We start from the raw sequence: 10,000 nt of genomic DNA, 5'->3' as shown, positions 1-10,000 counted from the left end.
TATATTATGACTCATGGCATCATAGGTAGCCATCTATGTATACCATATGTAACCCTTCCGACCCAATTTTGCCACCTGACAAATACACTTAGCCTGGTGTTGGCTTCACAGTGAAGGTGGCTGGCTTAAGATCTTAGGGTCCTGCGTTTGAGTCCCTGTTGTCCGTTAAATAACACAAGGTGGGTTGACTCGGCCTATCATCCTTCCGAGGTCGGCGAACCGAGTACCATACCAGCTCACAGGGAAGAATGAGCCATCCGAGTGTCCTGCGTCAGAGGAGTGACCTGTCCAGAATTGTGCCACCTTGCCAAGGAAGCTCTCACTGCCTCAGCAGCCCCATGCATCTGTTGATGCAAAAAGATTGGTTCTTCATCCTCAAATACAAATTCCCCTTTCCTCCTCTCCCCTTCATACTCTTTTCTCAAAATCTTCTCCTTTTATCCCCCATCCTTTGATCTCATTTTCCAACCCTCCTCCCCCCCCCCACTCCCCAATTTCTCTTCCCTTTTGTCTCTTCTTCATACCCTTTTATTTATACACCCCCCTCCCCTTCCATTCATGCATACAGAGCACATAGATCACCCTTGAAGAATACAAGCATTTGGTGAAAACTCTTGTTTCACCACAAACAAAATGGTCTTTATCGTCTTTCAATTAGTTGTGGCAAAAAACTGAGTTGCAGTTGTGATTTTCAAGTAAACATGTCAACGGATTGTTGGGGAATTTTCAGTGACCAATGCTCCAAGTCTTCTTGTCCAAAAATGTCTTATTTTAAGGACAATGGTCTGAATTCCTGGGAGCCATCGGTGAGGGGAGGTGTGGTGTGGTGGAGCGCGGAGAGGGTGGAGTGCTGTTATCAGCCAATTGGCTTAACAGTGCCTGCCAGAAAGCTTTCTTTTTGTAAGCTAATCACCTGGAGGAGGCACCTGGTTCTCATCAATTTTCCTCATTCTACATTTGTAAGGCGAGTGGAAATCAGTCCACTCTGGTTTTATCAGCCTGAGTGAGGCCTGCAATTTGCCTGCTGGAGAGATCAATCTGTCGAGTCGTATCAGGGGTCCCCTTCATGTGGAGGCTTGGGCGGAACGAAGAAGAATCACCAGTCTACTTTTAACACGATGTTCATGTCATTTTTCTCTCCACTTGTGCACAAATGCCAGGTGTGTGTGTGTGTGTGTGTGTGTGTGTGTGTGTGTGTGTGTGTGTGTGTGTGTGTGTGTGTGTGTGTGTGTGTGTGTGTGTGTGTGTGTGTGTGTGTGTGTGTGTGTGTGTGTGTGTGTGTGTGTAAATATAGCTTCCATCCAGCAAAGATTCCTGCATGAAAACTTCCTGAGAATTCAACTTTCCATTCAGCAATTTCCACTTGTATTTCAAATGAAGGTCAAGTCATTTGGAAAGAGGAAAACAAAAATAATGTGTTTTTTTTTTTTTTTTTTTTTAGTTTTTTTTTTGTATACCTTGGACGAGGCTCGTATGAGAGCTAACACAAAACTCGCAGCAAGGAGGCATGAGACAAGAGGGGCGGGAGTGGAAGGGACAAAACAGTGGGGAACAGACACATTAGGTGAACTGTGGAAGGGAGAGGGATGGGGATGGGACGGGGAACATGGCGAAGAGAAGATGGACATTTCAGGGACTTTCAGGAAGGAAAGCAGGAGAAATGAAGGAAGTGGGTGGGCTTGGGTGGATTATCGGGGGTAGAAAAGATCGAGGATTTGGATGGGGGAAGATAAGAGGTGGTGGTGAACAGCTGTTTTGAAAGCCTGGAGGGAAGAATGGGAAAGAATAGAGTGAGGTGTTGCCGAAGACATGCTCGGAATTACCACCTTTTAAAGTTAAAAATAATAATAATAATAATAATAATAATAAAGATCTTGTCATGGTTGTGGCAGTTGGTGATCTCTGAAGACCACAAATGTCTCTCGTTGTTTGAGAGGATGGTGTCAGAAAGACCGAGAGACATTTCAAGCCCCTCCACCGCTCGCCCTCCGTCTCCCGCACCGACTCGACCAACTATCAGGTGGAAGACCATTTTTATTATCTCGTTTTGATGATCTACAAAGACCATATCAGGTAGCAAGATAAATTACAAGGTGGGAAGATCACACTTCCGATCACCTCCTCCGTGTGGAATCCTTTACATTTATCAGTCCATCCTTAGGCTGGAGAATGAAAGCTGTTACAGACCGTGGATGTTTCCTCCTTCCTCGGATTGAGAGCACCAAGCGTATGAAGAGGAGTCTCACGGAGACTTTGAGGTGAGAGGAGTGTGTTGGGGGGGGTAAGCAGAAAGAGTTGGAATTTTAAAAATAAATTTTTGAACCTTTTACAATCGCCAAAGTAGTAACGTGACCCTTGTGAGGGTATCGCTTTTCATGCCCGTTAATTTGGAGACCACTGGCACGAACTATGCATCGGATTTTCTTCGTTCTTTGTGAAATCTCGAATTTCAGGCACTTATCTACTAATTAGACGTTTTAGAAATTTGTATTTTTTAGATTTTTTTTTTTTATTTTCTTGTATTACAATAAGTGCACTCACAAGGAATGCCTATCAAACCGCGCTCCAGCATGCGAAACTTGATAAACAAGGTCATCAACCTTTTGTAGAATCTGAAATGAATTTTGGTTACTCGAATACAAACGCTTTACTAAAACCGTTACCTTTCCATAACACACTCCAATCAGCTCTTGTGTGACGCACTTACACCCTTCCTCTGCCCCCTGCCGCCCCTTCCCCCTGAGCTCCTGTCTGTTTTGGTTTTTTTTTGACTTTGCAGCCTGAGGGTCGTTGTGGTGTCATGAGCTCTTTTGAATTTTTTTCCATAGCCATTGCCAACAGCTTGGATTTATTCATTTTCGTAATAACATTAACAAATTGTCATCTGTAGGTTTAGGGAATGGATGGGAGTTGTTGATGTAGTATTGGGGGGGGGGCGGAGAAGGGACGGGGGAAGGTGGGGGGGGGGGAAACAAGGTGGTGGTGAGAGATTGAGTCATTCAAATAGCCAACTCTTCATAACTCATCCAGTCCATATATACGTATATAAGCCTGGTGTTGGCTTAGCGGTGAGGGTGGTGGCTTGGGATCCTAGGGTCCTGAGTTTGAGCCCCGTCAGCCGTTGAATTAACACCAGGTGGGGTTCACTCAGCCTCTCATCCTTTGAAGGTTGGTGAAATGAGCACCAGTGTACTGGTAGTAGGGGCACTTTATCAGCGGCATAGCCGCATTCCCAACCAATGATGCAACCAGCTACCACAAGGCTTCACACGAGAATGTGTGTGTATATATATATATATATATATATATATATATATATATATATATATATATATATATATATATATATATATATATATATGTATATATGAATAATCAGAGACAGCTAGTCCGTTTGTCTCGTGTAATGATGCCTTGTCAACACATCATCCGACAACATGTATGGTGTATGGGTGGCAACTACGACTTACCTTATGGCCCAAATGATTCCCAACTTCTGGAGGGGTCTTCTGGTGAAGTTTCTTACCACAAGGCTTTCACATATCGGCTGGCCAGGCTTGATGTTTGACTGAAGGGGGACAGGAATTTGTAATTTGTTCATGGTGTCGCCAATACCTCACCTACTCTTTGCGAAGGACACCGTGTGATCTTAATGCCCACTACCTAATGCCGGTGGAGGAGATGCCTGCTTAACGTCCATCCGAGGGTCAGCACACCTTGTGATGCAACACCTTGCCCACAAAGCACCAACGCGACAGTGTATAGTCAGTTTGGGAATCAAACATAGAGCAGACGATTCAAGGGTAAGTGCACTGTCTCTGCAACTGTCAGACAGCATTCTCGCTTTACACACAAACAAATAAAGTTTTACTTATTGGAGTAGTTTCTGATGCCTCTTCTCTTGAAAGTAGACACTTTGGAAGGTAATTACTGCCTCCTCTGGTTCCTGTAAACGGCAGTGTAAGACTTTTCTTACGGGTCCTTCGATGACGAAGGTTTCAGGTGACAGAGCTTAGAATACGGTCTTTATTGTCGTAATTGACTGGCTTGGTGGTGGAGTGGGTACTGGTGTGAGTTCAATCCCCGTGCCTACTCAGCAGAAAGTTTACCAACCTTCGATAGGGTGGCCACCAGTCCAGTGTTGTTGATAGCCTTGAAGCATTCACGAGTTGTTGTGACCACCCATACACCCTTTCAAGTGTACGGGCTCAGCCACCACCAATGCGGTGATATACAAGACCTCCTCTTTGTGTGCTTTGAGCAAAAAACCAATTTTTTTTTAAAGACAAAGTGAAATATTCTGGTTAATCCAATGGATGATTTTGACTCGTAAGTTGATACTTCACCCGAAACTTATGACCCAGTTATGCAATGAGTGGAGCATTGTCATGGTTTATTTGTGACCTCAGTGTTTTGAACTTTGACCTCAGTCATCAAAGGATTTTTTTTGACTGTGATTTGTATTGCTGTTTGACAGTGAATACCTGCAAAACAAAATGTGTGCCATACCAATTTAGTTGAAAAATCCAAGCACCAACCAACCTTGAACATGCATAAAACCACTGAACGTTTTGGGGAATGCAACAATAAATCTCACCTTTTAAACGTTATTCGGCAGTTTATGAGTTTCCGGTATGGTTCTCTTTTGTTATCTCCGCCACTGAAGGTGAAGGAGGTTATGTTTTCACCCCCTCTCTGTTGGGTCGTCGAAATAGGTGACCCTTATTGTCAGTAATTCTGTCTGTTTGTTTGGATGTTTGTTCGTTTGTCATCAGCATAATTGGTAGTAAACATGGGCGGATTTTGACCAAACTCGGGTGGTCGGTACATCTTATGACCAAGTGCTTTGGAAATTGTGATGGTTGCTAGGGACGCTTTGGTTCCCTAGCAACAACCGAAAAACCTTTAAAATCGGTACCGTTCACGCGAAATCAATTCCGAAAGCCATTATCCCACGTAGGGTTATGAAATTTGGCATGAATAATCTACAGGTGATGCTCTATCAAATATATATTCCGGTTTTTGTGAAAAATGGAATACTTTACCCACAGCGCCACCTACAATTAGGGTATGCTCGAAAATTGGCGAAAATTGAAGGCCCCCTCGCGACCAGGTGAGTGCATCGATACGAATGAAACTTTGCAGGTTCATGGTACTCAATGAGTACTACAACTTTGCCTCAGGACATATTGACCGATTTCGCTTAGGTCAGGGGTCAAAGGTCAATTAGTGCAAAAATCGATAATATGTGAGAGCTAGAGGTGCTTTCGCGCCAAATGCTACTCCTCGGGTTATGGTCGGATGATCATGAAAATTCACACTAATCGTCTGGAATACATTGTGCACAAACGACCGAGCCGGATTTTCGATTTAGATCTTTGTTCATCCACAGCACCCCCTCGAACTTTGGGGATTTCCGATTTCAAACCGCATTTTCGGTACTTTTCATTCAAATGGATACCGAGTATTAATCATAGATGGAACTGGATGAGATTTGATATGCATAATCTTAAGGTGATTCCCTATCCGCTATATGACATCCATTTTGCTCTATATCTTATAGTTTCCATGCTCGGCGACCCATCGCCACCTACCGGCTTGTCTGTTTGTTTGTCTGCTTGTGTACAGGATGTCTCAAAAAGTTGTGGACTGATCCGGATGAAATTTGGTGGACAGGTTCGGTGTGTGACAAGGACGAACTGATTCGATTTTGGTGAAGATCCGAATCCAGATCCAGATCCAATAATTTTTGAAGTGATTCTTCACAATTGAGAGATTGGGCTAAACTAATAGAAAGCATGATATCTCAAAAAGTTGTGGACGGGTTCGAATGAAACTTGGTGGACAGATTGGGTGTGTGACCACGACGAATTGATCAGATTTTGGTTAAGATCCGAATCCGGATCTGGATCCGAGAATTATTTAATTTTATAAGTGATTCTTAACCATTGAGAGACGGGGCCAAAAACAATACATAGCATGATGTTTCAAAAATGTATTGGGTCTGATATGTTCTCGTGGAGCAGGCATTACGTGGCGGAGGTACGCGCTCTACCGAGTGCCCTCCCAGTTTGTTTTTTTCCCCCTGAGTTTGACACTATGCTGCTCCATTCTTGTTCCATGAACATTGTTTATCAGCATGTTTGATATATGTTCCCACCTTTTGTGTTCTATCATGAATTCTAACATTCACATCTAGATTTACAAGTGTCTTCCCTTTATTTATCCTAAAGATATCCAGGTGTGCTTAACTCGAGTCTTATAATGTATACGTGGTGATGGTGTACAGGGTGATCCAAAATTATGTGCGACTTTTATTTAACTGCAATGTGTTCTTATTATTGGTCAATTTTGTTTGTTTTTGTCTAATAATACACAGAATTTGTAAAAAAAAAAACATATTTATTAAACAAAAGAAGACGTTTTCAACAAGCAATGAGGAGCGATATCATTAGAAGTTGATGAAGTGTGATGAAGTTCTCAATCCAAGCACTGCACCTCTGGATGACAACTGCCACATGGGCAATGAATTTGTCAATGACTCTGCTGGGTACTGGACTGCTATCCGTCTGATTTCCCCATCTGATGACCCAGTCCTGCAGTTTTTCAACTCCTGCAGGGTGTGTTTGTTGTTTATGCAGATTTTCGCTTTGAGGAACCTCTATAGGTCGTAGTCGGAAGGAGACAGATCCAGGGAGTAGGGAAGCCATGGGTTTGGGCGTCCATCGAGGAAAAAAAAAGTCTATCATCTAGGAAATGTCCAATCAAAAAGTCTAAAGCACAGGTAGATGTTTGTGGTGGTGCACCATCTTGCTGGAAGATGACTGAATTCATCGTGATGTCTTGCTTCCTTCTCAGTGCCGGAAGGAATCTTCTCTACAGCATGTCCACGTGTTGACTGTCACTGTTTGTCTGGCTTTGTTCTCAAAGAAAAAAAGTCCTTTTACACCACTATGCTATGCCCGATATGCTATGTGTGATGCTATGTCGGATAGCACACCAACTTTTGCTTTCGCGACAGAAATCGGTTGTTCCATATGTTCGTGCAGTTGGTGTTCTGCCCCCAAATCGCATGCTCTGTTCGTTCACATGGCCGCTGAGATGGAAGTGGTCCTCATCACGAAAGAAGATGTTGGCTAAAAAAAAAAAAAATCCTCGTCCTCGATCTGCTGGGCAATGGCAGTGCAAAATTCGAACGTCTCCCTCATATTTATTTCGGTCTGGTGCTGCAGTAACAGTATCTTGTATAGATACAGTTTCCGATCAGCGTGTATGATTCTGCCAACAGTCGTGTGAGAAGTTCCCACCAGCCGTACAAGTCGGCGTGTCGACCTGTTTGGGTCGAAGCTTCTTTTGCAGCCTCCATCTTGTCGAGTGTTCTCACTAAAGGTTTTCGACCACCGTTTCCTTTAATTTGGTCTTTCATACTTCTCTAGTCTCTAAATTTACTACAATATGTTTGATGGTCTTGTATTGTGGAATTCCTGCGTTTTGATACAACTGACAAAACTGCCTTTGTATAGAACCGTATGACTTCGTACCCAAAAAAAAGTCTCTAAAATGAGCATCCGCTAGGACACAGTGAAATTGTTTAACGTGGTTGAAACTTCAATGGAAAAAAAACTTTTAATTTTGTTCTTTAGGCACCGCACAAATAAAAACTGGGGTCGCATTAGCAAAACTAGAAGCACCCGCTCCCCCATTCGGGAGTGGCCTGGGGGGTTGTGTTGTTATCCTTATTCAACCGTGTAATTGAAAATATCTCTCCAGAATACCTCTCGCTGTGTCATTCAAAACCACTCTCTGCAGTGAAAAACGTGGGGACAGGAATACTGTAGTGTAAAGAGTGGGGATTTGTAATGCCCTCTCGCACCGACAGCAGCGCTACACGATACACATTTACACATAGAGAATTTGCGTTACCCTGCCCCGCCACCCCCTCGCCAAGACAACCAGCAAATACAAAACACCCCGATGCACTAATTGGGGCCACATTGATCCTATGGATCAAGTCTGGATGTAATTGGCCCAGAACTGCAGGAGGAGTAGTGCGACACACACACACACACACACACACACACACACACACACACACACACACACACACACACACACACACACACACACACACACCAGCCCGTGAATTGTAGTAAGGATCATGAGAGCTGTTTGAAAAGTTGCACATCATTTTGGACCACCGTGTATACTTCACTGAAATGCCATTGCCGCACCCTTAAAAGTGATTAATTACAACAAAACTTAAGCAGAATTTGTCACCTGTTTAGCACACACTTTGTGAAAGACAGGTGTAAAAAGGTACGACCACAATCGAGTCACGTAAACGGATAATGTTATGGACAACAACAAGCGTGTCATAGGTGGGGAAGTTGTGGGGGTGGGGGTGTGGGGGGGGGGTTGAAGAAAAGGAAATGGATGTGAGAAAGGAATATGAAAAAATATCAATACCCTCTGATGTCGATCTGATTTCCTTATCTGCTGAGGATATAAATGATTTGAGTGTTACCGAATCAAACCACACTCACGACAAATTATTCCGAAGTCTACTCCATTTTTGGTATTATCCTGAAATTAAAAAATCTTATTAAAGGACATAAATGGCTAATCGTACCATCAATCTATCTTTATTCTCTGAATACCTGTGGCTTCATTGCAACAGCAGGCACAAGGAGGTGGGAAATTTGTCATCCAGGCTTTGAAAAGCCTCTTGTGGCATAGGGTGTGCCTATCCAACCAGTCACCCATCAGGAAAATTGACACAGCTGGGACATCACACAGGAGGAGATGATGTCACGAGTTGATGGGAATAGATTGGAGGCGTAGCAGATCGTGACCACCACGTACCACTTTTCAACTGCCGTGACCATCGTCCACGTATAGCAATGCAAGATCGAATAGGCGTGCCATTAGGAAAGTGTGGGGTCCTTAATGCTTTCTCCGAAATGCGTTACATCATTTACCGGGGCACGGCTCTTCCAATTTACTGTCTGCACAGACCCTGATTGCCATCCGAATGGGATGCTGTGAAAGGCTTGTTGTGCATTCAGTTTGTGCACTCTTCGTTGTTTCTTTAAACCAGACTGTGGTGTCTCCCGCACTGATTATGAAGAGTGCAGTGGCAAGTAGGCCTGGGCACATTCTTACCCGAATGATTTATTTGTACCTGTCGGATTTCTAACTCAGTGAGTCCGTGTCAATCTAAAAACATTTATACTTTGTCTTCTTTGTCAGGGGTTGGTCTTCTTTGTGTATTTGATATTATTTGCTTGATTGGGGTTGCTCTTCCTTGTTATATAGTTATAATTTAACATTTTGGTGAGTTTTAATACGAGTTTATAGATCATGAAAGGCAAGCTCTTATAGTTCCTGATTCGGTTCTGCACAGGTGTAAGTTAGACTAATTGCTGACCTGGGTTTGCACAGGTATAAGTTAGACTAATTGCTGACCTGGGTTTTCACAGGTGTAAGTTAGACTAATTGCTGACCTGGGTTTGCACAGGTATATGTTAGACTAATTGCTGACCTGGGTGTGCACAGGTGTAAGTTAGACTAATTGCTGACCTGCGTTTGCAAAGGTATAAGTAAGACTAATTGCTGACGTTGTTTTTTGTGCATTGGATTTTCAGCTTGTAATCTCTCAACATATATAGTCGGCATGCCAACCCGTTGCTTCGCTGATGGGTTAAATTAGAAAACAGCAAGTTGTACTTCACCAACATATTGCACGTCTATCTCTGAGTCTCAATGAGGATGTAAAATGAAACGAAACATGTGACAAAAAAGGATCTTTTATAACATGTAGATGTTGTTGTAGTTGCTGCTGTCGTGGTGGCTGTGGTTGTTGTTGTGGTGTTTTTGGCTCCTTCTGTGTACTTTTATGTATTGTTTATATTGCTTCAAGAATTATTACTTTGTATGATGTTGTGTGCTCCTTACATGCCCATCACACCTTATTCTAAAGTTCCTGCTGTCATACCGGTAG

The 10,000-nt window shown here is 43.1% G+C and overlaps 1 protein-coding gene across 8 annotated transcripts in view; it reads left to right on the top strand.

The window, feature by feature from the left end:
• Positions 1-10,000, top strand: part of LOC147011824 (myocardin-like) — a 142,802-nt gene that overhangs the window by 55,105 nt on the left and 77,697 nt on the right. Inside the window, exon 1 of one of the 8 annotated variants that reach the window (XM_085857131.1) lies at positions 2,240-2,258. The exons of the other annotated variants lie outside the window; for them this stretch is intronic. The gene's annotated coding sequence lies outside the window, so the exon portion shown is untranslated. Of the gene's footprint in view, positions 1-2,239; positions 2,259-10,000 lie in introns of those variants that run through there. 8 annotated transcript variants of the gene reach the window in all.

The sequence above is a fragment of the Eptatretus burgeri genome, chromosome 15, assembly GCF_056783735.1.
Source record: "Eptatretus burgeri isolate ZD-2024b chromosome 15, Ebu_testis_v1, whole genome shotgun sequence".
In the NCBI taxonomy this organism is placed as follows: Eukaryota; Metazoa; Chordata; class Myxini; order Myxiniformes; family Myxinidae; genus Eptatretus; species Eptatretus burgeri.
Note: the sequence above shows the minus strand (reverse complement) of the source record. Positions and strands in the feature narration are given on the sequence as shown.